At 42.9% G+C, this 27043-nt stretch overlaps 1 protein-coding gene and 1 non-coding gene across 2 annotated transcripts in view; both read left to right on the forward strand.

The window, feature by feature from the left end:
* The window catches only part of LOC136713191 (histone-lysine N-trimethyltransferase SMYD5-like), a 139584-nt gene that overhangs the window by 54360 nt on the left and 58181 nt on the right, over positions 1-27043 (forward strand). The gene's annotated exons all lie outside the window — the stretch shown is intronic.
* On the forward strand, positions 20531-20604 carry trnan-guu (transfer RNA asparagine (anticodon GUU)). Its single transcript has one exon. It is a non-coding gene; the product is annotated as a tRNA-Asn (tRNA).

Below are 27043 nucleotides of genomic sequence, written 5' to 3' on the forward strand. Positions count from 1 at the left end.
GTCAATCAGATGCTTGCCTTGCCGTCCATCCATCCATCCATCTATCTATCTATCTATCAATGACTCTCGATATCTAACTCTCTTGCTTGCTATCGCTCCCCCAATGGTCAGTAGCATAGTAGCATAACAGCAGATCACGGACCACTGTCAATCAGATGCTTGCCTTGCCGTCCATCCATCCATCCATCTATCTATCTATCTATCAATGACTCTCGATATCTAACTCTCTTGCTTGCTATTGCTCCCCCAATGGTCAGTAGCATAGTAGCATAACAGCAGATCACGGACCACTGTCAATCAGATGCTTGCCTTGCCGTCCATCCATCCATCTATCTATCTATCTATCTATCTATGACTCTTGATATCTAACTCTCTTGCTTGCTATCGCTCCCCCAATGGTCAGTAGCATAGTAGCATAACAGCAGATCACGGACAACTGTCAATCAGATGCTTGCCTTGCCGTCCATCCATCCATCCATCTATCTATCTATCTATCTATGACTCTTGATATCTAACTCTCTTGCTTGCTATCGCTCCCCCAATGGTCAGTAGCATAGTAGCATAACAGCAGATCACGGACCACTATCAATCAGATGCTTGCCTTGCCGTCCATCCATCCATCTATCTATCTATCTATCTATGACTCTCGATATCTAACTCTCTTGCTTGCTATCGCTCCCCCAATGGTCAGTAGCATAGTAGCATAACAGCAGATCACGGACCACTGTCAATCAGATGCTTGCCTTGCCGTCCATCCATCCATCCATCTATCTATCTATCTATCAATGACTCTCGATATCTAACTCTCTTGCTTGCTATCGCTCCCTCAATGGTCAGTAGCATAGTAGCATAACAGCAGATCACGGACCACTATAAATCAGATGCTTGCCTTGCCGTCCATCCATCTATCTATCTATCTATCTATGACTCTTGATATCTAAATCTCTTGCTTGCTATCGCTCCCCCAATGGTCAGTAGCATAGTAGCATAACAGCAGATCATGGACCACTGTCAATCAGATGCTTGCCTTGCCGTCCATCCATCCATCCATCTATCTATCTATCTATCAATGACTCTCGATATCTAACTCTCTTGCTTGCTATTGCTCCCCCAATGGTCAGTAGCATAGTAGCATAACAGCAGATCACGGACCACTGTCAATCAGATGCTTGCCTTGCCGTCCATCCATCCATCCATCTATCTATCTATCTATCAATGACTCTCGATATCTAACTCTCTTGCTTGCTATCGCTCCCCCAATGGTCAGTAGCATAGTAGCATAACAGCAGATCACGGACCACTGTCAATCAGATGCTTGCCTTGCCGTCCATCCATCCATCTATCTATCTATCTATCTATCTATGACTCTTGATATCTAACTCTCTTGCTTGCTATCGCTCCCCCAATGGTCAGTAGCATAGTAGCATAACAGCAGATCACGGACAACTGTCAATCAGATGCTTGCCTTGCCGTCCATCCATCCATCCATCTATCTATCTATCTATCTATGACTCTTGATATCTAAATCTCTTGCTTGCTATCGCTCCCCCAATGGTCAGTAGCATAGTAGCATAACAGCAGATCACGGACCACTGTCAATCAGATGCTTGCCTTGCCGTCCATCCATCCATCCATCTATCTATCTATCTATCTATGACTCTTGATATCTAACTCTCTTGCTTGCTATCGCTCCCTCAATGGTCAGTAGCATAGTAGCATAACAGCAGATCACGGACCACTGTAAATCAGATGCTTGCCTTGCCGTCCATCCATCTATCTATCTATCTATCTATGACTCTTGATATCTAAATCTCTTGCTTGCTATCGCTCCCCCAATGGTCAGTAGCATAGTAGCATAACAGCAGATCACGGACCACTGTCAATCAGATGCTTGCCTTGCCGTCCATCCATCCATCCATCTTTCTATCTATCTATCAATGACTCTCGATATCTAACTCTCTTGCTTGCTATTGCTCCCCCAATGGTCAGTAGCATAGTAGCATAACAGCAGATCACGGACCACTGTCAATCAGATGCTTGCCTTGCCGTCCATCCATCCATCTATCTATCTATCTATGACTCTTGATATCTAAATCTCTTGCTTGCTATCGCTCCCCCAATGGTCAGTAGCATAGTAGCATAACAGCAGATCACGGACCACTGTCAATCAGATGCTTGCCTTGCCGTCCATCCATCCATCCATCTATCTATCTATCTATCTATGACTCTTGATATCTAACTCTCTTGCTTGCTATCGCTCCCTCAATGGTCAGTAGCATAGTAGCATAACAGCAGATCACGGACCACTGTAAATCAGATGCTTGCCTTGCCGTCCATCCATCTATCTATCTATCTATCTATGACTCTTGATATCTAAATCTCTTGCTTGCTATCGCTCCCCCAATGGTCAGTAGCATAGTAGCATAACAGCAGATCACGGACCACTGTCAATCAGATGCTTGCCTTGCCGTCCATCCATCCATCCATCTTTCTATCTATCTATCAATGACTCTCGATATCTAACTCTCTTGCTTGCTATTGCTCCCCCAATGGTCAGTAGCATAGTAGCATAACAGCAGATCACGGACCACTGTCAATCAGATGCTTGCCTTGCCGTCCATCCATCCATCCATCTATCTATCTATGACTCTTGATATCTAACTCTCTTGCTTGCTATCGCTCCCCCAATGGTCAGTAGCATAGTAGCATAACAGCAGATCACGGACCACTGTCAATCAGATGCTTGCCTTGCCGTCCATCCATCCATCTATCTATCTATCTATCTATCTATGACTCTTGATATCTAACTCTCTTGCTTGCTATTGCTCCCCCAATGGTCAGTAGCATTGTAGCATAACAGCAGATCACGGACCACTGTCAATCAGATGCTTGCCTTGCCGTCCATCCATCCATCCATCTATCTATCTATCTATCAATGACTCTCGATATCTAACTCTCTTGCTTGCTATCGCTCCCCCAATGGTCAGTAGCATAGTAGCATAACAGCAGATCACGGACCACTGTCAATCAGATGCTTGCCTTGCCGTCCATCCATCCATCCATCTATCTATCTATCTATCAATGACTCTCGATATCTAACTCTCTTGCTTGCTATCGCTCCCCAAATGGTCAGTAGCATAGTAGCATAACAGCAGATCACGGACCACTGTCAATCAGATGCTTGCCTTGCCGTCCATCCATCCATCCATCTATCTATCTATCTATCAATGACTCTCGATATCTAACTCTCTTGCTTGCTATCGCTCCCCCAATGGTCAGTAGCATAGTAGCATAACAGCAGATCACGGACCACTGTCAATCAGATGCTTGCCTTGCCGTCCATCCATCCATCTATCTATCTATCTATCTATCTATGACTCTTGATATCTAACTCTCTTGCTTGCTATCGCTCCCCCAATGGTCAGTAGCATAGTAGCATAACAGCAGATCACGGACAACTGTCAATCAGATGCTTGCCTTGCCGTCCATCCATCCATCCATCTATCTATCTATCTATCTATGACTCTTGATATCTAAATCTCTTGCTTGCTATCGCTCCCCCAATGGTCAGTAGCATAGTAGCATAACAGCAGATCACGGACCACTGTCAATCAGATGCTTGCCTTGCCGTCCATCCATCCATCCATCTATCTATCTATCTATCTATGACTCTTGATATCTAACTCTCTTGCTTGCTATCGCTCCCCCAATGGTCAGTAGCATAGTAGCATAACAGCAGATCACGGACCACTATCAATCAGATGCTTGCCTTGCCGTCCATCCATCCATCTATCTATCTATCTATCTATGACTCTCGATATCTAACTCTCTTGCTTGCTATCGCTCCCCCAATGGTCAGTAGCATAGTAGCATAACAGCAGATCACGGACCACTGTCAATCAGATGCTTGCCTTGCCGTCCATCCATCCATCAATCTATCTATCTATCTATGACTCTTGATATCTAACTCTCTTGCTTGCTATCGCTCCCCCAATGGTCAGTAGCATTGTAGCATAACAGCAGATCACGGACCACTGTCAATCAGATGCTTGCCTTGCCGTCCATCCATCCATCTATCTATCTATCTATGACTCTTGATATCTAACTCTCTTGCTTGCTATCGCTCCCCCAATGGTCAGTAGCATAGTAGCATAACAGCAGATCACGGACCACTATCAATCAGATGCTTGCCTTGCCGTCCATCCATCCATCTATCTATCTATCTATCTATGACTCTCGATATCTAACTCTCTTGCTTGCTATCGCTCCCCCAATGGTCAGTAGCATAGTAGCATAACAGCAGATCACGGACCACTGTCAATCAGATGCTTGCCTTGCCGTCCATCCATCCATCCATCTATCTATCTATCTATCAATGACTCTCGATATCTAACTCTCTTGCTTGCTATCGCTCCCTCAATGGTCAGTAGCATAGTAGCATAACAGCAGATCACGGACCACTGTAAATCAGATGCTTGCCTTGCCGTCCATCCATCTATCTATCTATCTATCTATGACTCTTGATATCTAAATCTCTTGCTTGCTATCGCTCCCCCAATGGTCAGTAGCATAGTAGCATAACAGCAGATCATGGACCACTGTCAATCAGATGCTTGCCTTGCCGTCCATCCATCCATCCATCTATCTATCTATCTATCAATGACTCTCGATATCTAACTCTCTTGCTTGCTATTGCTCCCCCAATGGTCAGTAGCATAGTAGCATAACAGCAGATCACGGACCACTGTCAATCAGATGCTTGCCTTGCCGTCCATCCATCCATCCATCTATCTATCTATCTATCAATGACTCTCGATATCTAACTCTCTTGCTTGCTATCGCTCCCCCAATGGTCAGTAGCATAGTAGCATAACAGCAGATCACGGACCACTGTCAATCAGATGCTTGCCTTGCCGTCCATCCATCCATCTATCTATCTATCTATCTATCTATGACTCTTGATATCTAACTCTCTTGCTTGCTATCGCTCCCCCAATGGTCAGTAGCATAGTAGCATAACAGCAGATCACGGACAACTGTCAATCAGATGCTTGCCTTGCCGTCCATCCATCCATCCATCTATCTATCTATCTATCTATGACTCTTGATATCTAAATCTCTTGCTTGCTATCGCTCCCCCAATGGTCAGTAGCATAGTAGCATAACAGCAGATCACGGACCACTGTCAATCAGATGCTTGCCTTGCCGTCCATCCATCCATCCATCTATCTATCTATCTATCTATGACTCTTGATATCTAACTCTCTTGCTTGCTATCGCTCCCCCAATGGTCAGTAGCATAGTAGCATAACAGCAGATCACGGACCACTATCAATCAGATGCTTGCCTTGCCGTCCATCCATCCATCTATCTATCTATCTATCTATCTATGACTCTTGATATCTAACTCTCTTGCTTGCTATCGCTCCCCCAATGGTCAGTAGCATAGTAGCATAACAGCAGATCACGGACAACTGTCAATCAGATGCTTGCCTTGCCGTCCATCCATCCATCCATCTATCTATCTATCTATCTATGACTCTTGATATCTAAATCTCTTGCTTGCTATCGCTCCCCCAATGGTCAGTAGCATAGTAGCATAACAGCAGATCACGGACCACTGTCAATCAGATGCTTGCCTTGCCGTCCATCCATCCATCCATCTATCTATCTATCTATCTATGACTCTTGATATCTAACTCTCTTGCTTGCTATCGCTCCCCCAATGGTCAGTAGCATAGTAGCATAACAGCAGATCACGGACCACTATCAATCAGATGCTTGCCTTGCCGTCCATCCATCCATCTATCTATCTATCTATCTATGACTCTCGATATCTAACTCTCTTGCTTGCTATCGCTCCCCCAATGGTCAGTAGCATAGTAGCATAACAGCAGATCACGGACCACTGTCAATCAGATGCTTGCCTTGCCGTCCATCCATCCATCCATCTATCTATCTATCTATCAATGACTCTCGATATCTAACTCTCTTGCTTGCTATCGCTCCCTCAATGGTCAGTAGCATAGTAGCATAACAGCAGATCACGGACCACTGTAAATCAGATGCTTGCCTTGCCGTCCATCCATCTATCTATCTATCTATCTATGACTCTTGATATCTAAATCTCTTGCTTGCTATCGCTCCCCCAATGGTCAGTAGCATAGTAGCATAACAGCAGATCACGGACCACTGTCAATCAGATGCTTGCCTTGCCGTCCATCCATCCATCCATCTATCTATCTATCTATCAATGACTCTCGATATCTAACTCTCTTGCTTGCTATTGCTCCCCCAATGGTCAGTAGCATAGTAGCATAACAGCAGATCACGGACCACTGTCAATCAGATGCTTGCCTTGCCGTCCATCCATCCATCCATCTATCTATCTATGACTCTTGATATCTAACTCTCTTGCTTGCTATCGCTCCCCCAATGGTCAGTAGCATAGTAGCATAACAGCAGATCACGGACCACTGTCAATCAGATGCTTGCCTTGCCGTCCATCCATCCATCTATCTATCTATCTATCTATCTATGACTCTTGATATCTAACTCTCTTGCTTGCTATTGCTCCCCCAATGGTCAGTAGCATTGTAGCATAACAGCAGATCACGGACCACTGTCAATCAGATGCTTGCCTTGCCGTCCATCCATCCATCCATCTATCTATCTATCTATCAATGACTCTCGATATCTAACTCTCTTGCTTGCTATCGCTCCCCCAATGGTCAGTAGCATAGTAGCATAACAGCAGATCACGGACCACTGTCAATCAGATGCTTGCCTTGCCGTCCATCCATCCATCCATCTATCTATCTATCTATCAATGACTCTCGATATCTAACTCTCTTGCTTGCTATCGCTCCCCAAATGGTCAGTAGCATAGTAGCATAACAGCAGATCACGGACCACTGTCAATCAGATGCTTGCCTTGCCGTCCATCCATCCATCCATCTATCTATCTATCTATCAATGACTCTCGATATCTAACTCTCTTGCTTGCTATCGCTCCCCCAATGGTCAGTAGCATAGTAGCATAACAGCAGATCATGGACCACTGTCAATCAGATGCTTGCCTTGCCGTCCATCCATCCATCTATCATTCTATCTATCTATCTATGACTCTTGATATCTAACTCTCTTGCTTGCTATCGCTCCCCCAATGGTCAGTAGCATAGTAGCATAACAGCAGATCACGGACAACTGTCAATCAGATGCTTGCCTTGCCGTCCATCCATCCATCCATCTATCTATCTATCTATCTATGACTCTTGATATCTAAATCTCTTGCTTGCTATCGCTCCCCCAATGGTCAGTAGCATAGTAGCATAACAGCAGATCACGGACCACTGTCAATCAGATGCTTGCCTTGCCGTCCATCCATCCATCCATCTATCTATCTATCTATCTATGACTCTTGATATCTAACTCTCTTGCTTGCTATCGCTCCCCCAATGGTCAGTAGCATAGTAGCATAACAGCAGATCACGGACCACTATCAATCAGATGCTTGCCTTGCCGTCCATCCATCCATCTATCTATCTATCTATCTATGACTCTCGATATCTAACTCTCTTGCTTGCTATCGCTCCCCCAATGGTCAGTAGCATAGTAGCATAACAGCAGATCACGGACCACTGTCAATCAGATGCTTGCCTTGCCGTCCATCCATCCATCCATCTATCTATCTATCTATCAATGACTCTCGATATCTAACTCTCTTGCTTGCTATCGCTCCCTCAATGGTCAGTAGCATAGTAGCATAACAGCAGATCACGGACCACTGTAAATCAGATGCTTGCCTTGCCGTCCATCCATCTATCTATCTATCTATCTATGACTCTTGATATCTAAATCTCTTGCTTGCTATCGCTCCCCCAATGGTCAGTAGCATAGTAGCATAACAGCAGATCACGGACCACTGTCAATCAGATGCTTGCCTTGCCGTCCATCCATCCATCCATCTATCTATCTATCTATCAATGACTCTCGATATCTAACTCTCTTGCTTGCTATTGCTCCCCCAATGGTCAGTAGCATAGTAGCATAACAGCAGATCATGGACCACTGTCAATCAGATGCTTGCCTTGCCGTCCATCCATCCATCCATCTATCTATCTATGACTCTTGATATCTAACTCTCTTGCTTGCTATCGCTCCCCCAATGGTCAGTAGCATAGTAGCATAACAGCAGATCACGGACCACTGTCAATCAGATGCTTGCCTTGCCGTCCATCCATCCATCTATCTATCTATCTATCTATCTATGACTCTTGATATCTAACTCTCTTGCTTGCTATTGCTCCCCCAATGGTCAGTAGCATTGTAGCATAACAGCAGATCACGGACCACTGTCAATCAGATGCTTGCCTTGCCGTCCATCCATCCATCCATCTATCTATCTATCTATCAATGACTCTCGATATCTAACTCTCTTGCTTGCTATCGCTCCCCCAATGGTCAGTAGCATAGTAGCATAACAGCAGATCACGGACCACTGTCAATCAGATGCTTGCCTTGCCGTCCATCCATCCATCCATCTATCTATCTATCTATCAATGACTCTCGATATCTAACTCTCTTGCTTGCTATCGCTCCCCCAATGGTCAGTAGCATAGTAGCATAACAGCAGATCACGGACCACTGTCAATCAGATGCTTGCCTTGCCGTCCATCCATCCATCTATCTATCTATCTATCTATCTATCTATCTATCTATCTATCTATCTATCTATCTATCTATCTATCTATCTATCTATCTATCTATGACTCTTGATATCTAAATCTCTTGCTTGCTATCGCTCCCCCAATGGTCAGTAGCATAGTAGCATAACAGCAGATCACGGACCACTGTCAATCAGATGCTTGCCTTGCCGTCCATCCATCCATCCATCTATCTATCTATCTATCAATGACTCTCGATATCTAACTCTCTTGCTTGCTATCGCTCCCCCAATGGTCAGTAGCATTGTAGCATAACAGCAGATCACGGACCACTGTCAATCAGATGCTTGCCTTGCCGTCCATCCATCCATCCATCTATCTATCTATGACTCTTGATATCTAACTCTCTTGCTTGCTATCGCTCCCCCAATGGTCAGTAGCATAGTAGCATAACAGCAGATCACGGACCACTGTCAATCAGATGCTTGCCTTACCGTCCATCCATCCATCCATCTATCTATCTATGTATCTATGTCTCTTGATATCTAATTCTCTTGCTTGCTATCGCTCCCCCAATGGTCAGTAGCATAGTAGCATAACAGCAGATCACGGACCACTGTCAATCAGATGCTTGCCTTGCCGTCCATCCATCCATCTATCTATCTATCTATGACTCTTGATATCTAAATCTCTTGCTTGCTATCGCTCCCCCAATGGTCAGTAGCATAGTAGCATAACAGCAGATCATGGACCACTGTCAATCAGATGCTTGCCTTGCCGTCCATCCATCCATCCATCTATCTATCTATCTATCAATGACTCTCGATATCTAACTCTCTTGCTTGCTATTGCTCCCCCAATGGTCAGTAGCATAGTAGCATAACAGCAGATCACGGACCACTGTCAATCAGATGCTTGCCTTGCCGTCCATCCATCCATCCATCTATCTATCTATCTATCAATGACTCTCGATATCTAACTCTCTTGCTTGCTATCGCTCCCCCAATGGTCAGTAGCATAGTAGCATAACAGCAGATCACGGACCACTGTCAATCAGATGCTTGCCTTGCCGTCCATCCATCCATCTATCTATCTATCTATCTATCTATGACTCTTGATATCTAACTCTCTTGCTTGCTATCGCTCCCCCAATGGTCAGTAGCATAGTAGCATAACAGCAGATCACGGACAACTGTCAATCAGATGCTTGCCTTGCCGTCCATCCATCCATCCATCTATCTATCTATCTATCTATGACTCTTGATATCTAAATCTCTTGCTTGCTATCGCTCCCCCAATGGTCAGTAGCATAGTAGCATAACAGCAGATCACGGACCACTGTCAATCAGATGCTTGCCTTGCCGTCCATCCATCCATCCATCTATCTATCTATCTATCTATGACTCTTGATATCTAACTCTCTTGCTTGCTATCGCTCCCCCAATGGTCAGTAGCATAGTAGCATAACAGCAGATCACGGACCACTATCAATCAGATGCTTGCCTTGCCGTCCATCCATCCATCTATCTATCTATCTATCTATCTATGACTCTTGATATCTAACTCTCTTGCTTGCTATCGCTCCCCCAATGGTCAGTAGCATAGTAGCATAACAGCAGATCACGGACAACTGTCAATCAGATGCTTGCCTTGCCGTCCATCCATCCATCCATCTATCTATCTATCTATCTATGACTCTTGATATCTAAATCTCTTGCTTGCTATCGCTCCCCCAATGGTCAGTAGCATAGTAGCATAACAGCAGATCACGGACCACTGTCAATCAGATGCTTGCCTTGCCGTCCATCCATCCATCCATCTATCTATCTATCTATCTATGACTCTTGATATCTAACTCTCTTGCTTGCTATCGCTCCCCCAATGGTCAGTAGCATAGTAGCATAACAGCAGATCACGGACCACTATCAATCAGATGCTTGCCTTGCCGTCCATCCATCCATCTATCTATCTATCTATCTATGACTCTCGATATCTAACTCTCTTGCTTGCTATCGCTCCCCCAATGGTCAGTAGCATAGTAGCATAACAGCAGATCACGGACCACTGTCAATCAGATGCTTGCCTTGCCGTCCATCCATCCATCCATCTATCTATCTATCTATCAATGACTCTCGATATCTAACTCTCTTGCTTGCTATCGCTCCCTCAATGGTCAGTAGCATAGTAGCATAACAGCAGATCACGGACCACTGTAAATCAGATGCTTGCCTTGCCGTCCATCCATCTATCTATCTATCTATCTATGACTCTTGATATCTAAATCTCTTGCTTGCTATCGCTCCCCCAATGGTCAGTAGCATAGTAGCATAACAGCAGATCACGGACCACTGTCAATCAGATGCTTGCCTTGCCGTCCATCCATCCATCCATCTATCTATCTATCTATCAATGACTCTCGATATCTAACTCTCTTGCTTGCTATTGCTCCCCCAATGGTCAGTAGCATAGTAGCATAACAGCAGATCACGGACCACTGTCAATCAGATGCTTGCCTTGCCGTCCATCCATCCATCCATCTATCTATCTATGACTCTTGATATCTAACTCTCTTGCTTGCTATCGCTCCCCCAATGGTCAGTAGCATAGTAGCATAACAGCAGATCACGGACCACTGTCAATCAGATGCTTGCCTTGCCGTCCATCCATCCATCTATCTATCTATCTATCTATCTATGACTCTTGATATCTAACTCTCTTGCTTGCTATTGCTCCCCCAATGGTCAGTAGCATTGTAGCATAACAGCAGATCACGGACCACTGTCAATCAGATGCTTGCCTTGCCGTCCATCCATCCATCCATCTATCTATCTATCTATCAATGACTCTCGATATCTAACTCTCTTGCTTGCTATCGCTCCCCCAATGGTCAGTAGCATAGTAGCATAACAGCAGATCACGGACCACTGTCAATCAGATGCTTGCCTTGCCGTCCATCCATCCATCCATCTATCTATCTATCTATCAATGACTCTCGATATCTAACTCTCTTGCTTGCTATCGCTCCCCAAATGGTCAGTAGCATAGTAGCATAACAGCAGATCACGGACCACTGTCAATCAGATGCTTGCCTTGCCGTCCATCCATCCATCCATCTATCTATCTATCTATCAATGACTCTCGATATCTAACTCTCTTGCTTGCTATCGCTCCCCCAATGGTCAGTAGCATAGTAGCATAACAGCAGATCATGGACCACTGTCAATCAGATGCTTGCCTTGCCGTCCATCCATCCATCTATCATTCTATCTATCTATCTATGACTCTTGATATCTAACTCTCTTGCTTGCTATCGCTCCCCCAATGGTCAGTAGCATAGTAGCATAACAGCAGATCACGGACAACTGTCAATCAGATGCTTGCCTTGCCGTCCATCCATCCATCCATCTATCTATCTATCTATCTATGACTCTTGATATCTAAATCTCTTGCTTGCTATCGCTCCCCCAATGGTCAGTAGCATAGTAGCATAACAGCAGATCACGGACCACTGTCAATCAGATGCTTGCCTTGCCGTCCATCCATCCATCCATCTATCTATCTATCTATCTATGACTCTTGATATCTAACTCTCTTGCTTGCTATCGCTCCCCCAATGGTCAGTAGCATAGTAGCATAACAGCAGATCACGGACCACTATCAATCAGATGCTTGCCTTGCCGTCCATCCATCCATCTATCTATCTATCTATCTATGACTCTCGATATCTAACTCTCTTGCTTGCTATCGCTCCCCCAATGGTCAGTAGCATAGTAGCATAACAGCAGATCACGGACCACTGTCAATCAGATGCTTGCCTTGCCGTCCATCCATCCATCCATTTATCTATCTATCTATCAATGACTCTCGATATCTAACTCTCTTGCTTGCTATCGCTCCCTCAATGGTCAGTAGCATAGTAGCATAACAGCAGATCACGGACCACTGTAAATCAGATGCTTGCCTTGCCGTCCATCCATCCATCCATCTATCTATCTATCTATCAATGACTCTCGATATCTAACTCTCTTGCTTGCTATCGCTCCCTCAATGGTCAGTAGCATAGTAGCATAACAGCAGATCACGGACCACTGTAAATCAGATGCTTGCCTTGCCGTCCATCCATCTATCTATCTATCTATCTATGACTCTTGATATCTAAATCTCTTGCTTGCTATCGCTCCCCCAATGGTCAGTAGCATAGTAGCATAACAGCAGATCACGGACCACTGTCAATCAGATGCTTGCCTTGCCGTCCATCCATCCATCCATCTATCTATCTATCAATGACTCTCGATATCTAACTCTCTTGCTTGCTATTGCTCCCCCAATGGTCAGTAGCATAGTAGCATAACAGCAGATCACGGACCACTGTCAATCAGATGCTTGCCTTGCCGTCCATCCATCCATCCATCTATCTATCTATGACTCTTGATATCTAACTCTCTTGCTTGCTATCGCTCCCCCAATGGTCAGTAGCATAGTAGCATAACAGCAGATCACGGACCACTGTCAATCAGATGCTTGCCTTGCCGTCCATCCATCCATCTATCTATCTATCTATCTATCTATGACTCTTGATATCTAACTCTCTTGCTTGCTATTGCTCCCCCAATGGTCAGTAGCATTGTAGCATAACAGCAGATCACGGACCACTGTCAATCAGATGCTTGCCTTGCCGTCCATCCATCCATCCATCTATCTATCTATCTATCAATGACTCTCGATATCTAACTCTCTTGCTTGCTATCGCTCCCCCAATGGTCAGTAGCATAGTAGCATAACAGCAGATCACGGACCACTGTCAATCAGATGCTTGCCTTGCCGTCCATCCATCCATCCATCTATCTATCTATCTATCAATGACTCTCGATATCTAACTCTCTTGCTTGCTATCGCTCCCCAAATGGTCAGTAGCATAGTAGCATAACAGCAGATCACGGACCACTGTCAATCAGATGCTTGCCTTGCCGTCCATCCATCCATCCATCTATCTATCTATCTATCAATGACTCTCGATATCTAACTCTCTTGCTTGCTATCGCTCCCCCAATGGTCAGTAGCATAGTAGCATAACAGCAGATCATGGACCACTGTCAATCAGATGCTTGCCTTGCCGTCCATCCATCCATCTATCATTCTATCTATCTATCTATGACTCTTGATATCTAACTCTCTTGCTTGCTATCGCTCCCCCAATGGTCAGTAGCATAGTAGCATAACAGCAGATCACGGACAACTGTCAATCAGATGCTTGCCTTGCCGTCCATCCATCCATCCATCTATCTATCTATCTATCTATGACTCTTGATATCTAAATCTCTTGCTTGCTATCGCTCCCCCAATGGTCAGTAGCATAGTAGCATAACAGCAGATCACGGACCACTGTCAATCAGATGCTTGCCTTGCCGTCCATCCATCCATCCATCTATCTATCTATCTATCTATGACTCTTGATATCTAACTCTCTTGCTTGCTATCGCTCCCCCAATGGTCAGTAGCATAGTAGCATAACAGCAGATCACGGACCACTATCAATCAGATGCTTGCCTTGCCGTCCATCCATCCATCTATCTATCTATCTATCTATGACTCTCGATATCTAACTCTCTTGCTTGCTATCGCTCCCCCAATGGTCAGTAGCATAGTAGCATAACAGCAGATCACGGACCACTGTCAATCAGATGCTTGCCTTGCCGTCCATCCATCCATCCATCTATCTATCTATCTATCAATGACTCTCGATATCTAACTCTCTTGCTTGCTATCGCTCCCTCAATGGTCAGTAGCATAGTAGCATAACAGCAGATCACGGACCACTGTAAATCAGATGCTTGCCTTGCCGTCCATCCATCTATCTATCTATCTATCTATGACTCTTGATATCTAAATCTCTTGCTTGCTATCGCTCCCCCAATGGTCAGTAGCATAGTAGCATAACAGCAGATCACGGACCACTGTCAATCAGATGCTTGCCTTGCCGTCCATCCATCCATCCATCTATCTATCTATCTATCAATGACTCTCGATATCTAACTCTCTTGCTTGCTATTGCTCCCCCAATGGTCAGTAGCATAGTAGCATAACAGCAGATCATGGACCACTGTCAATCAGATGCTTGCCTTGCCGTCCATCCATCCATCCATCTATCTATCTATGACTCTTGATATCTAACTCTCTTGCTTGCTATCGCTCCCCCAATGGTCAGTAGCATAGTAGCATAACAGCAGATCACGGACCACTGTCAATCAGATGCTTGCCTTGCCGTCCATCCATCCATCTATCTATCTATCTATCTATCTATGACTCTTGATATCTAACTCTCTTGCTTGCTATTGCTCCCCCAATGGTCAGTAGCATTGTAGCATAACAGCAGATCACGGACCACTGTCAATCAGATGCTTGCCTTGCCGTCCATCCATCCATCCATCTATCTATCTATCTATCAATGACTCTCGATATCTAACTCTCTTGCTTGCTATCGCTCCCCCAATGGTCAGTAGCATAGTAGCATAACAGCAGATCACGGACCACTGTCAATCAGATGCTTGCCTTGCCGTCCATCCATCCATCCATCTATCTATCTATCTATCAATGACTCTCGATATCTAACTCTCTTGCTTGCTATCGCTCCCCCAATGGTCAGTAGCATAGTAGCATAACAGCAGATCACGGACCACTGTCAATCAGATGCTTGCCTTGCCGTCCATCCATCCATCCATCTATCTATCTATCTATCAATGACTCTCGATATCTAACTCTCTTGCTTGCTATCGCTCCCCCAATGGTCAGTAGCATAGTAGCATAACAGCAGATCATGGACCACTGTCAATCAGATGCTTGCCTTGCCGTCCATCCATCCATCTATCATTCTATCTATCTATCTATGACTCTTGATATCTAACTCTCTTGCTTGCTATCGCTCCCCCAATGGTCAGTAGCATAGTAGCATAACAGCAGATCACGGACAACTGTCAATCAGATGCTTGCCTTGCCGTCCATCCATCCATCCATCTATCTATCTATCTATCTATGACTCTTGATATCTAAATCTCTTGCTTGCTATCGCTCCCCCAATGGTCAGTAGCATAGTAGCATAACAGCAGATCACGGACCACTGTCAATCAGATGCTTGCCTTGCCGTCCATCCATCCATCCATCTATCTATCTATCTATCTATGACTCTTGATATCTAACTCTCTTGCTTGCTATCGCTCCCCCAATGGTCAGTAGCATAGTAGCATAACAGCAGATCACGGACCACTATCAATCAGATGCTTGCCTTGCCGTCCATCCATCCATCTATCTATCTATCTATCTATGACTCTCGATATCTAACTCTCTTGCTTGCTATCGCTCCCCCAATGGTCAGTAGCATAGTAGCATAACAGCAGATCACGGACCACTGTCAATCAGATGCTTGCCTTGCCGTCCATCCATCCATCCATCTATCTATCTATCTATCAATGACTCTCGATATCTAACTCTCTTGCTTGCTATCGCTCCCTCAATGGTCAGTAGCATAGTAGCATAACAGCAGATCACGGACCACTGTAAATCAGATGCTTGCCTTGCCGTCCATCCATCCATCCATCTATCTATCTATCTATCAATGACTCTCGATATCTAACTCTCTTGCTTGCTATCGCTCCCTCAATGGTCAGTAGCATAGTAGCATAACAGCAGATCACGGACCACTGTAAATCAGATGCTTGCCTTGCCGTCCATCCATCTATCTATCTATCTATCTATGACTCTTGATATCTAAATCTCTTGCTTGCTATCGCTCCCCCAATGGTCAGTAGCATAGTAGCATAACAGCAGATCACGGACCACTGTCAATCAGATGCTTGCCTTGCCGTCCATCCATCCATCCATCTATCTATCTATCTATCAATGACTCTCGATATCTAACTCTCTTGCTTGCTATTGCTCCCCCAATGGTCAGTAGCATAGTAGCATAACAGCAGATCACGGACCACTGTCAATCAGATGCTTGCCTTGCCGTCCATCCATCCATCCATCTATCTATCTATGACTCTTGATATCTAACTCTCTTGCTTGCTATCGCTCCCCCAATGGTCAGTAGCATAGTAGCATAACAGCAGATCACGGACCACTGTCAATCAGATGCTTGCCTTGCCGTCCATCCATCCATCTATCTATCTATCTATCTATCTATGACTCTTGATATCTAACTCTCTTGCTTGCTATTGCTCCCCCAATGGTCAGTAGCATTGTAGCATAACAGCAGATCACGGACCACTGTCAATCAGATGCTTGCCTTGCCGTCCATCCATCCATCCATCTATCTATCTATCTATCAATGACTCTCGATATCTAACTCTCTTGCTTGCTATCGCTCCCCCAATGGTCAGTAGCATAGTAGCATAACAGCAGATCACGGACCACTGTCAATCAGATGCTTGCCTTGCCGTCCATCCATCCATCCATCTATCTATCTATCTATCAATGACTCTCGATATCTAACTCTCTTGCTTGCTATCGCTCCCCAAATGGTCAGTAGCATAGTAGCATAACAGCAGATCACGGACCACTGTCAATCAGATGCTTGCCTTGCCGTCCATCCATCCATCCATCTATCTATCTATCTATCAATGACTCTCGATATCTAACTCTCTTGCTTGCTATCGCTCCCCCAATGGTCAGTAGCATAGTAGCATAACAGCAGATCATGGACCACTGTCAATCAGATGCTTGCCTTGCCGTCCATCCATCCATCTATCATTCTATCTATCTATCTATGACTCTTGATATCTAACTCTCTTGCTTGCTATCGCTCCCCCAATGGTCAGTAGCATAGTAGCATAACAGCAGATCACGGACAACTGTCAATCAGATGCTTGCCTTGCCGTCCATCCATCCATCCATCTATCTATCTATCTATCTATGACTCTTGATATCTAAATCTCTTGCTTGCTATCGCTCCCCCAATGGTCAGTAGCATAGTAGCATAACAGCAGATCACGGACCACTGTCAATCAGATGCTTGCCTTGCCGTCCATCCATCCATCCATCTATCTATCTATCTATCTATGACTCTTGATATCTAACTCTCTTGCTTGCTATCGCTCCCCCAATGGTCAGTAGCATAGTAGCATAACAGCAGATCACGGACCACTATCAATCAGATGCTTGCCTTGCCGTCCATCCATCCATCTATCTATCTATCTATCTATGACTCTCGATATCTAACTCTCTTGCTTGCTATCGCTCCCCCAATGGTCAGTAGCATAGTAGCATAACAGCAGATCACGGACCACTGTCAATCAGATGCTTGCCTTGCCGTCCATCCATCCATCCATCTATCTATCTATCTATCAATGACTCTCGATATCTAACTCTCTTGCTTGCTATCGCTCCCTCAATGGTCAGTAGCATAGTAGCATAACAGCAGATCACGGACCACTGTAAATCAGATGCTTGCCTTGCCGTCCATCCATCTATCTATCTATCTATCTATGACTCTTGATATCTAAATCTCTTGCTTGCTATCGCTCCCCCAATGGTCAGTAGCATAGTAGCATAACAGCAGATCACGGACCACTGTCAATCAGATGCTTGCCTTGCCGTCCATCCATCCATCCATCTATCTATCTATCTATCAATGACTCTCGATATCTAACTCTCTTGCTTGCTATTGCTCCCCCAATGGTCAGTAGCATAGTAGCATAACAGCAGATCATGGACCACTGTCAATCAGATGCTTGCCTTGCCGTCCATCCATCCATCCATCTATCTATCTATGACTCTTGATATCTAACTCTCTTGCTTGCTATCGCTCCCCCAATGGTCAGTAGCATAGTAGCATAACAGCAGATCACGGACCACTGTCAATCAGATGCTTGCCTTGCCGTCCATCCATCCATCTATCTATCTATCTATCTATCTATGACTCTTGATATCTAACTCTCTTGCTTGCTATTGCTCCCCCAATGGTCAGTAGCATTGTAGCATAACAGCAGATCACGGACCACTGTCAATCAGATGCTTGCCTTGCCGTCCATCCATCCATCCATCTATCTATCTATCTATCAATGACTCTCGATATCTAACTCTCTTGCTTGCTATCGCTCCCCCAATGGTCAGTAGCATAGTAGCATAACAGCAGATCACGGACCACTGTCAATCAGATGCTTGCCTTGCCGTCCATCCATCCATCCATCTATCTATCTATCTATCAATGACTCTCGATATCTAACTCTCTTGCTTGCTATCGCTCCCCCAATGGTCAGTAGCATAGTAGCATAACAGCAGATCACGGACCACTGTCAATCAGATGCTTGCCTTGCCGTCCATCCATCCATCTATCTATCTATCTATCTATCTATCTATCTATCTATCTATCTATCTATCTATCTATCTATCTATCTATCTATCTATCTATCTATCTATCTATCTATGACTCTTGATATCTAAATCTCTTGCTTGCTATCGCTCCCCCAATGGTCAGTAGCATAGTAGCATAACAGCAGATCACGGACCACTGTCAATCAGATGCTTGCCTTGCCGTCCATCCATCCATCCATCTATCTATCTATCTATCAATGACTCTCGATATCTAACTCTCTTGCTTGCTATCGCTCCCCCAATGGTCAGTAGCATTGTAGCATAACAGCAGATCACGGACCACTGTCAATCAGATGCTTGCCTTGCCGTCCATCCATCCATCCATCTATCTATCTATGACTCTTGATATCTAACTCTCTTGCTTGCTATCGCTCCCCCAATGGTCAGTAGCATAGTAGCATAACAGCAGATCACGGACCACTGTCAATCAGATGCTTGCCTTACCGTCCATCCATCCATCCATCTATCTATCTATGTATCTATGTCTCTTGATATCTAATTCTCTTGCTTGCTATCGCTCCCCCAATGGTCAGTAGCATAGTAGCATAACAGCAGATCACGGACCACTGTCAATCAGATGCTTGCCTTGCCGTCCATCCATCCATCTATCTATCTATCTATCTATGACTCTTGATATCTAACTCTCTTGCTTGCTATCGCTCCCCCAATGGTCAGTAGCATTGTAGCATAACAGCAGATCACGGGCCACTGTCAATCAGATGCTTGCCTTGCCGTCCATCCATCCATCCATCTATCTATCTATCTATCAATGACTCTCGATATCTAACTCTCTTGCTTGCTATCGCTCCCCCAATGGTCAGTAGCATAGTAGCATAACAGCAGATGACGGACCACTATCAATCAGATGCTTGCCTTGCCGTCCATCCATCCATCTATCTATCTATCTATCTATGACTCTCGATATCTAACTCTCTTGCTTGCTATCGCTCCCCCAATGGTCAGAAGCATTGTAGCATAACAGCAGATCACGGACCAATGTCAATCAGATGCTTGCCTTGCCGTCCATCCATCCATCTATCTATCTATCTATCTATGACTCTCGATATCTAACTCTCTTGCTTGCTATCGCTCCCCCAATGGTCAGTAGCATAGTAGCATAACAGCAGATCACGGACCACTGTCAATCAGATGCTTGCCTTGCCGTCCATCCATCCATCCATCTATCTATCTATGACTCTTGATATCTAACTCTCTTGCTTGCTATCGCTCCCCCAATGGTCAGTAGCATAGTAGCATAACAGCAGATCACGGACCACTGTCAATCATATGCTTGCCTTGCCGTCCATCCATCCATCTATCTATCTATCTAGCTAGCTATCTATCTATGACTCTCGATATCTAACTCTCTTGCTTGCTATCGCTCCCCCAATGGTCACGTATGTTGCATTCAACAAAAAAGAAAATCGTGTGCTGGAAATGATTTCTGGCAACTGTGAAGGAACTGCACGACTGCAGCAACCAGAACATCTCTGTCTGTCTCTGTGGCGCAATCGGTCAGCGCGTTTGGCTGTTAACCGAAAGGATGGTGGTTCGAATCCACCCAGGGATGGCCCACTTTTCCCCCCGCCCCTTGTTATTGTTTCTACTTCTGGCGGTCAGCTTGCCAGACTGCGGCTACAGTAACCTTAAGCTGCTTGCTGCGGACAGCCATCTTGCAAAAATGTATTGAGCGTTTAGAAACTTCCTTTCCATTGCCTAGGCCAACGTAAACCAAAGCACTGCTGGGAGTCGAACCAAGGGTTTCCTGTTTACAAGACAGGCGCCTTGACCAACTAAGCCACGGTGCCAGGACTCTCGCATTCCCCAGTACCTACACCCAGGCGTAAGAAACAAAACAACTGCTTGAGGCAGACCCTCACCTGTTCACCACATGTGGTTACACTTTAAGAAGGGGTGAGTTTAAGGTCATCGGTAACATCACAAAGGTTGGCAGCATTTTACATGAATATGTAAAGTAAAAAACACACACTACATGTAAATAAGCCATACTACTTGTTTAGTGTATGTAAGCTCGTTCTGTAATCATACATCATCCATACTAGTATTTAATAATTGAATTAACTATACACAACCTACTTGGTCAATTCACTCTTGTTACCGTGTAATTACAGTGCAAGTAAATTGTAATAATTGTAGCGTTGTATATTGGGCCATATTTTACATGTAACTATATATTTCATATTTGTCCAATTAATGTACATTTGTTTTTGTTTTTTTTAGCTGGTACCAAAACATTGGTCTCTGGAACTAAAAGGTCGGAAATTGGAAGAACTATTAATGACAAATGAATGACTGCTGATACAAGTAAATAGTGTTTCCTCAAATCTAAAGTGAGACCTTTTTGAATGAATCTGTAATACATGCCCTATACACTCACCTAAAGGATTATTAGGAACACCTGTTCAATTTCTCATTAATGCAATTATCTAACCAACCAATCACATCGCAGTTGCTTCAATGCATTTAGGGGTGTGGTCCTGGTCAAGACAATCTCCTGAACTCCAAACTGAATGTCTGAATGGGAAAGAAAGGTGATTTAAGCAATTTTGAACGTGGCATGGTTGTTGGTGCCAGACGGGCCGGTCTGAGTATTTCACAATCTGCTCAGTTACTGGGATTTTCACGCACAACCATTTCTAGGGTTTACAAAGAATGGTGTGAAAAGGGAAAAACATCCAGTATGCGGCAGTCCTGTGGGCGAAAATGCCTTGTTGATGCTAGAGGTCAGAGGAGAATGGGCCGACTGATTCAAGCTGATAGAAGAGCAACTTTGACTGAAATAACCACTCATTACAACCGAGGTATGCAGCAAAGCATTTGTGAAGCCACAACACATACAACCTTGAGGCGGATGGGCTACAACAGCAGAAGACCCCACTGGGTACCACTCATCTCCACTACAAATAGGAAAAAGAGGCTACAATTTGCACAAGCTCACCAAAATTGGACAGTTGAAGACTGGAAAAATGTTGCCTGGTCTGATGAGTCTCGATTTCTGTTGAGACATTCAGATGGTAGAGTCAGAATTTGGCGTAAACAGAATGAGAACATGGATCCATCATGCCTTGTTACCACTGTGCAGGCTGGTGGTGGTGTAATGGTGTGGGGGATGTTTTCTTGGCACACTTTAGGCCCCTTAGTGCCAACTGGGCATCGTTTAAATGCCACGGCCTACCTGAGCATTGTTTCTGACCATGTCCATCCCTTTATGACCACCATGTACCCATCCTCTGATGGCTACTTCTAGCAGGATAATGCACCATGTCACAAAGGTCGAATCATTTCAAATTGGTTTCTTGAACATGACAATGAGTTCACTGTACTAAACTGGCCCCCACAGTCACCAGATCTCAACCCAATAGAGCATCTTTGGGATGTGGTGGAACGGGAGCTTCGTGCCCTGGATGTGCATCCCACAAATCTCCATCAACTGCAAGATGCTATCCTATCAATATGGGCCAACATTTCTAAAGAATGCTTTCAGCACCTTGTTGAATCAATGCCACGTAGAATTAAGGCAGTTCTGAAGGCGAAAGGGGGTCAAACACAGTATTAGTATGGTGTTCCTAATAATCCTTTAGGTGAGTGTATATATATATATATACTGTGTCATTTATGTTGTTGTAACTTACCATTACATATAGTGTGCCTTCCAGATGTATGCATACCCCTGATTCAATGTAACAAAAATAGTTTTAGCAAAGAAAAGAGAACAATGTTGTTTTTTGTTTGTTTTTGTTTTGTTTAAATACATGCACACATGAAACAATGTAGGACTATCAGTGTTAGATATCGCAAAAATATTAAAGTACAAGTTTTGAACAAATATGCAAATATGTTTTTGCGAAGTACAGTACTGAAACTAGTATTGCTTTCATTAATTTCTGCAACAAATACTGAGTGTACACTTGCATAGATGTGAGTGAAGCCATCTTCTTTTTGCCAATGTACAGCATGGCAGAAGCTGCCATAACTAAATATTCCTATACATATTTACACTCTTGATCTTGCTTTTCTCTTTCAAAACTCAAAACTTCACCATGTAGTCTCGCTCCCAAACACCCTTTATATAGCATGCAATTGCATCACGATTTAATCTGTATTCACCTGATTAAATCATGCAATTTCATGCATTCGGATTTCATGAAATCCAACGGAATTGAACACATTCGGATTCCATGGAAATTTCATAGTGTATCGCAAAGCTCTTTACAAGAAAATATAGTTAATTAAATATTAAAACTACAATTAAGATAGACAATAAAACAATACAATTATACTATAGTACTTACTACAGTAGTACAACAAATACTGTAGGACACTGTTGTATACCACACTAAACTTTTATACTATGGTATACTGAATAATGTGTGACATACGATAGTACACTGTTATACTATAGTATACTCTTGTTACGTGATATACTATAGTATCTTGTAATGTACTATAGTGCCTCCTACGGTACAAATATTGAACTACCCTGTTGTATACTATAGTTTACTGTAGTACCTTGTGATGTACTATAGTACTTAATATATTACATGTACACTGAAACATACTGCTTACTGTACTTCCACAATGTTTCTCATGGAACTTTAGCATTCTAGTTATAAATAATATCATCATTATTATTATGCTTTTACTTTGTATTGCCTACAGGTCTTACACATACTAGTACAGACTGTTACCGAGGGTCTGGTGGAGAGAAAATGGCCACCTATTCCTTAAGAAAATCATATTAATAAATATATCTTCACTTCAGACATTTGTGACATTGCTATATTTAAAACAATTTATACAAATAACAGAATTAAGATAAAATTGTGGTGCAGTTCCCCTTAAAGTTTAAGCAAAACTTATTTTAGCAAATACATTGTTTATTCATTACTTGAATCGCTTCACATTACATAAATAAATGAATAAATGTAGTAGTGTTGACATAAATAAATGTCCATTTGAACATGTATTTATGTATTAATGTATTGATTATTTTCACTGTAATTAAAATTTTAAAGAAATTCACAGTGAAAATAATAAATAAATGTTGAAATAAATAAATACATGTTCTAATAAATACATGGAGATTTATTTATTATTGTATTTAATTCAAAATCTGTTTATTTATCCATCTATTTATTTCCACATTAATTCATGTATTTATTATTTTCTCCATGTATTTATTTTTAATTTTGTCATGGATAGTATGGAGGATAATTTGTGCCAAAATGTAAAAAAAAAAAAAAAAAAAAACAATGTATAAATAATTAAATAAATATGTAGATAGTAAAGACGTTAATTCCGTTCGGAACTTAAAATGGTGTCCAGACTGTTCCTATTGCACAGACCTCCTGATGTGCCTTGTCCTAATGGATAATTTCTGTAATGGATAATTTAATTGCTGGATCTATAGAGTTGAACATAAGACAACATACGGACATACGGACATACTCGGTCAGGCGCAATAGTAAAAACTAATTGGAGCTATTTGCTCCTTAGTGATATACTTTGCTTTTCCAGCTGTAAATATATATAACGCATACATCAGAAATCAACGTGATAACTATATGAAACACCAGGTATGCAACTAAATAAGCTTGAGAAGGTAAATTGAAAAATGGAGAGCAGCAGCAATCTAAAGCTACTTAAATGGTTAGATTGTGTTTTAAAGTACACAAAATGAAACTTAGAGAATAAAGTGTTTACTACTATATTATGATATTAGAAGTATTGATGGTACTACTAATGTAATTAAATTGATACATTTCAATCAAATAAGTGTAGTTGGTTTATTGAGATTGAAATGGCTTGTTCCTTAAAATATTAGACCACAAGAGGGGGAACTTGACCTTGAATACTCTACTTACCAAAACCTTTAAGCAACAATTGTTGTCAACATGTGTCTTCATCTGATTCATATTTTTATGAGTCTGAAGCCATACATTTCTCGACTCCAAGCACCTGGAAGCCTCAAAAGTTGGGGGCCAAGCAACGAAGTTGCTGGAACCCTATTGTTATTTTTAGGATTATTATTTTTCAGCAGTATCTTTTCAAAAGCCTATAAAAACCAATGCTTGATGAAAACTCATGAAACTTCATACAGTGATAGATGGCTATGTAGTACTATGCCATATTCAATATGGAGGCCATATGTCACATGGTCTGGTGGCCATAGTGGCTTAAGTGACACATTTTGGAAAATATACAAAAATCTTCTTCTCCGAAACCGCAGACGGGACAGATGTGAAACTTGGTGTGTGATGTTATGTTATGGCCTAAATTCAGATTTGTTCAAAACAAGTCAATAAGTCATATGGTTTGGCAGCCATATTGGATTGTCCAAGAATCTTCAAAGATCTTCATCTCCGAAATGGTTGGTCTGATTGATATGAAATTTTGTACACATGACCTTGGCTAGCTCCTCTATCAGATTTGTTCAAGGCAAGTTGATTGAGAAAACAAAATGGCCGCCATGAGCCAATCAAATTTCAGAGATGGTCAAGTTGCAAATAAATGCATATGGTGCAGTATGGAACTATGTTAGAATGTATTGGACTGATTGTTACTTGACAGAATTGATCCCATAAGCAATGTGGTGGTCACTGGTCATTATTATTATTATTATTATACTTATTTTTTCTTCTCTTCCACCAGAATATGTTCAAATGCCTATAACTTTTGAACCGCAGTCCAAAAAGTCACCAGACTTTGAATGGATGTAGGGGTCTATGGAATGGTCACTAGATCGCAAAATGGCGGCATAATGTCACATGGTTTGGTAGCCATCTTGATTGTAGTCCAGGCAAAAAATTACAGTTTTCAAACATAGTTTTCTCAGGAACGGGAAAGATATTGTACATATTGCGCTTATGAGTAGTAATGATGGCACTTTATGTCAAAGTGTCAGGTGGCCCCACCCCTACCCAGAAGCCCCATGGGCTGGGAAGCCCCGCCTTACCCAGAAGCCCCACGGGCCAGGAAGCCCCTCCTTACCCAGAAGCCCCACGGGCCAGGAAGCCCCTCCTTACCCTGTACCCTTTGATCCTCTCCAGTCAGCCAACTTGTTAGGATACAGGTTTTACCCTTTGACCCTCTCCTGTCAGCCATCTTGTTTGGATGACCTCCATCTTGTTAGGATGACAGGCATTTTGGAAAGGGCACAGGTCATCTTGACAAGTGTTTACTGCCATCTCACCCTGATGGTGTATGTGTGTGTGTGTGTAATGTTTAAGAGTTTAAACTTATTATTATTTGTGTTAGGTTATGTTTTATGATTAGGTTTGTTATGATAAGTTGTTAGCAAAATAAAATACATTAAAATAAAAAGAGAACAACAACATAAAGTTTTAATAAAAAAGTATTTTAAACTGTGTTTAGTGATGTGCGTGTGATGATTTTAGGTTATATATTTTATGATTATTTTTGGGGTGGTACAGTGTTGGAAAAATAAAAGAGAAAGAAAAGGTATAGACATTCAAAATATGAGACTCAGTAAAATATATTTCAATGTCAATATTGTATTGTGACAGCTCTAAAAATGACAACAAGGCATCAAGTCAGATGTAGACAGTGAGATTAGATACTGACTCGGGTGACCAATGATCCCGCTTCCCCAACACCTACAGCAGCCAGGAAGAAACAACTGAACTGTACTGCACTAGCTACTCCCTCTACTTGTTTATTGGCCAGGGCAGTGACACTATTCTGTCTAGCACAGTGTAGAAATTGGGTTTGGTCATGATAGGGATAGTATTTCCAAAAGAACTGTGCAGAACTTTTTGGACAGATGTAAAAGCAGATTCACCAGGAGGTGTCTCTTTATACAGCATTCTCTTGAGCACATTGGGGAGGGACGCCACTGTTTTTTCAACATCAGCAACTAGCGATTTCACATCAGAATTACCAGTATCATACAAATCACCAAACTTGTGAGCTATTAGAGTGAGGATGACATCTTCAAACATAGATTCCTCAAACATACGTAAACGTAA

This window comes from Amia ocellicauda, chromosome 2 (genome assembly GCF_036373705.1).
Source record: "Amia ocellicauda isolate fAmiCal2 chromosome 2, fAmiCal2.hap1, whole genome shotgun sequence".
NCBI lineage: Eukaryota > Metazoa > Chordata > Actinopteri > Amiiformes > Amiidae > Amia > Amia ocellicauda.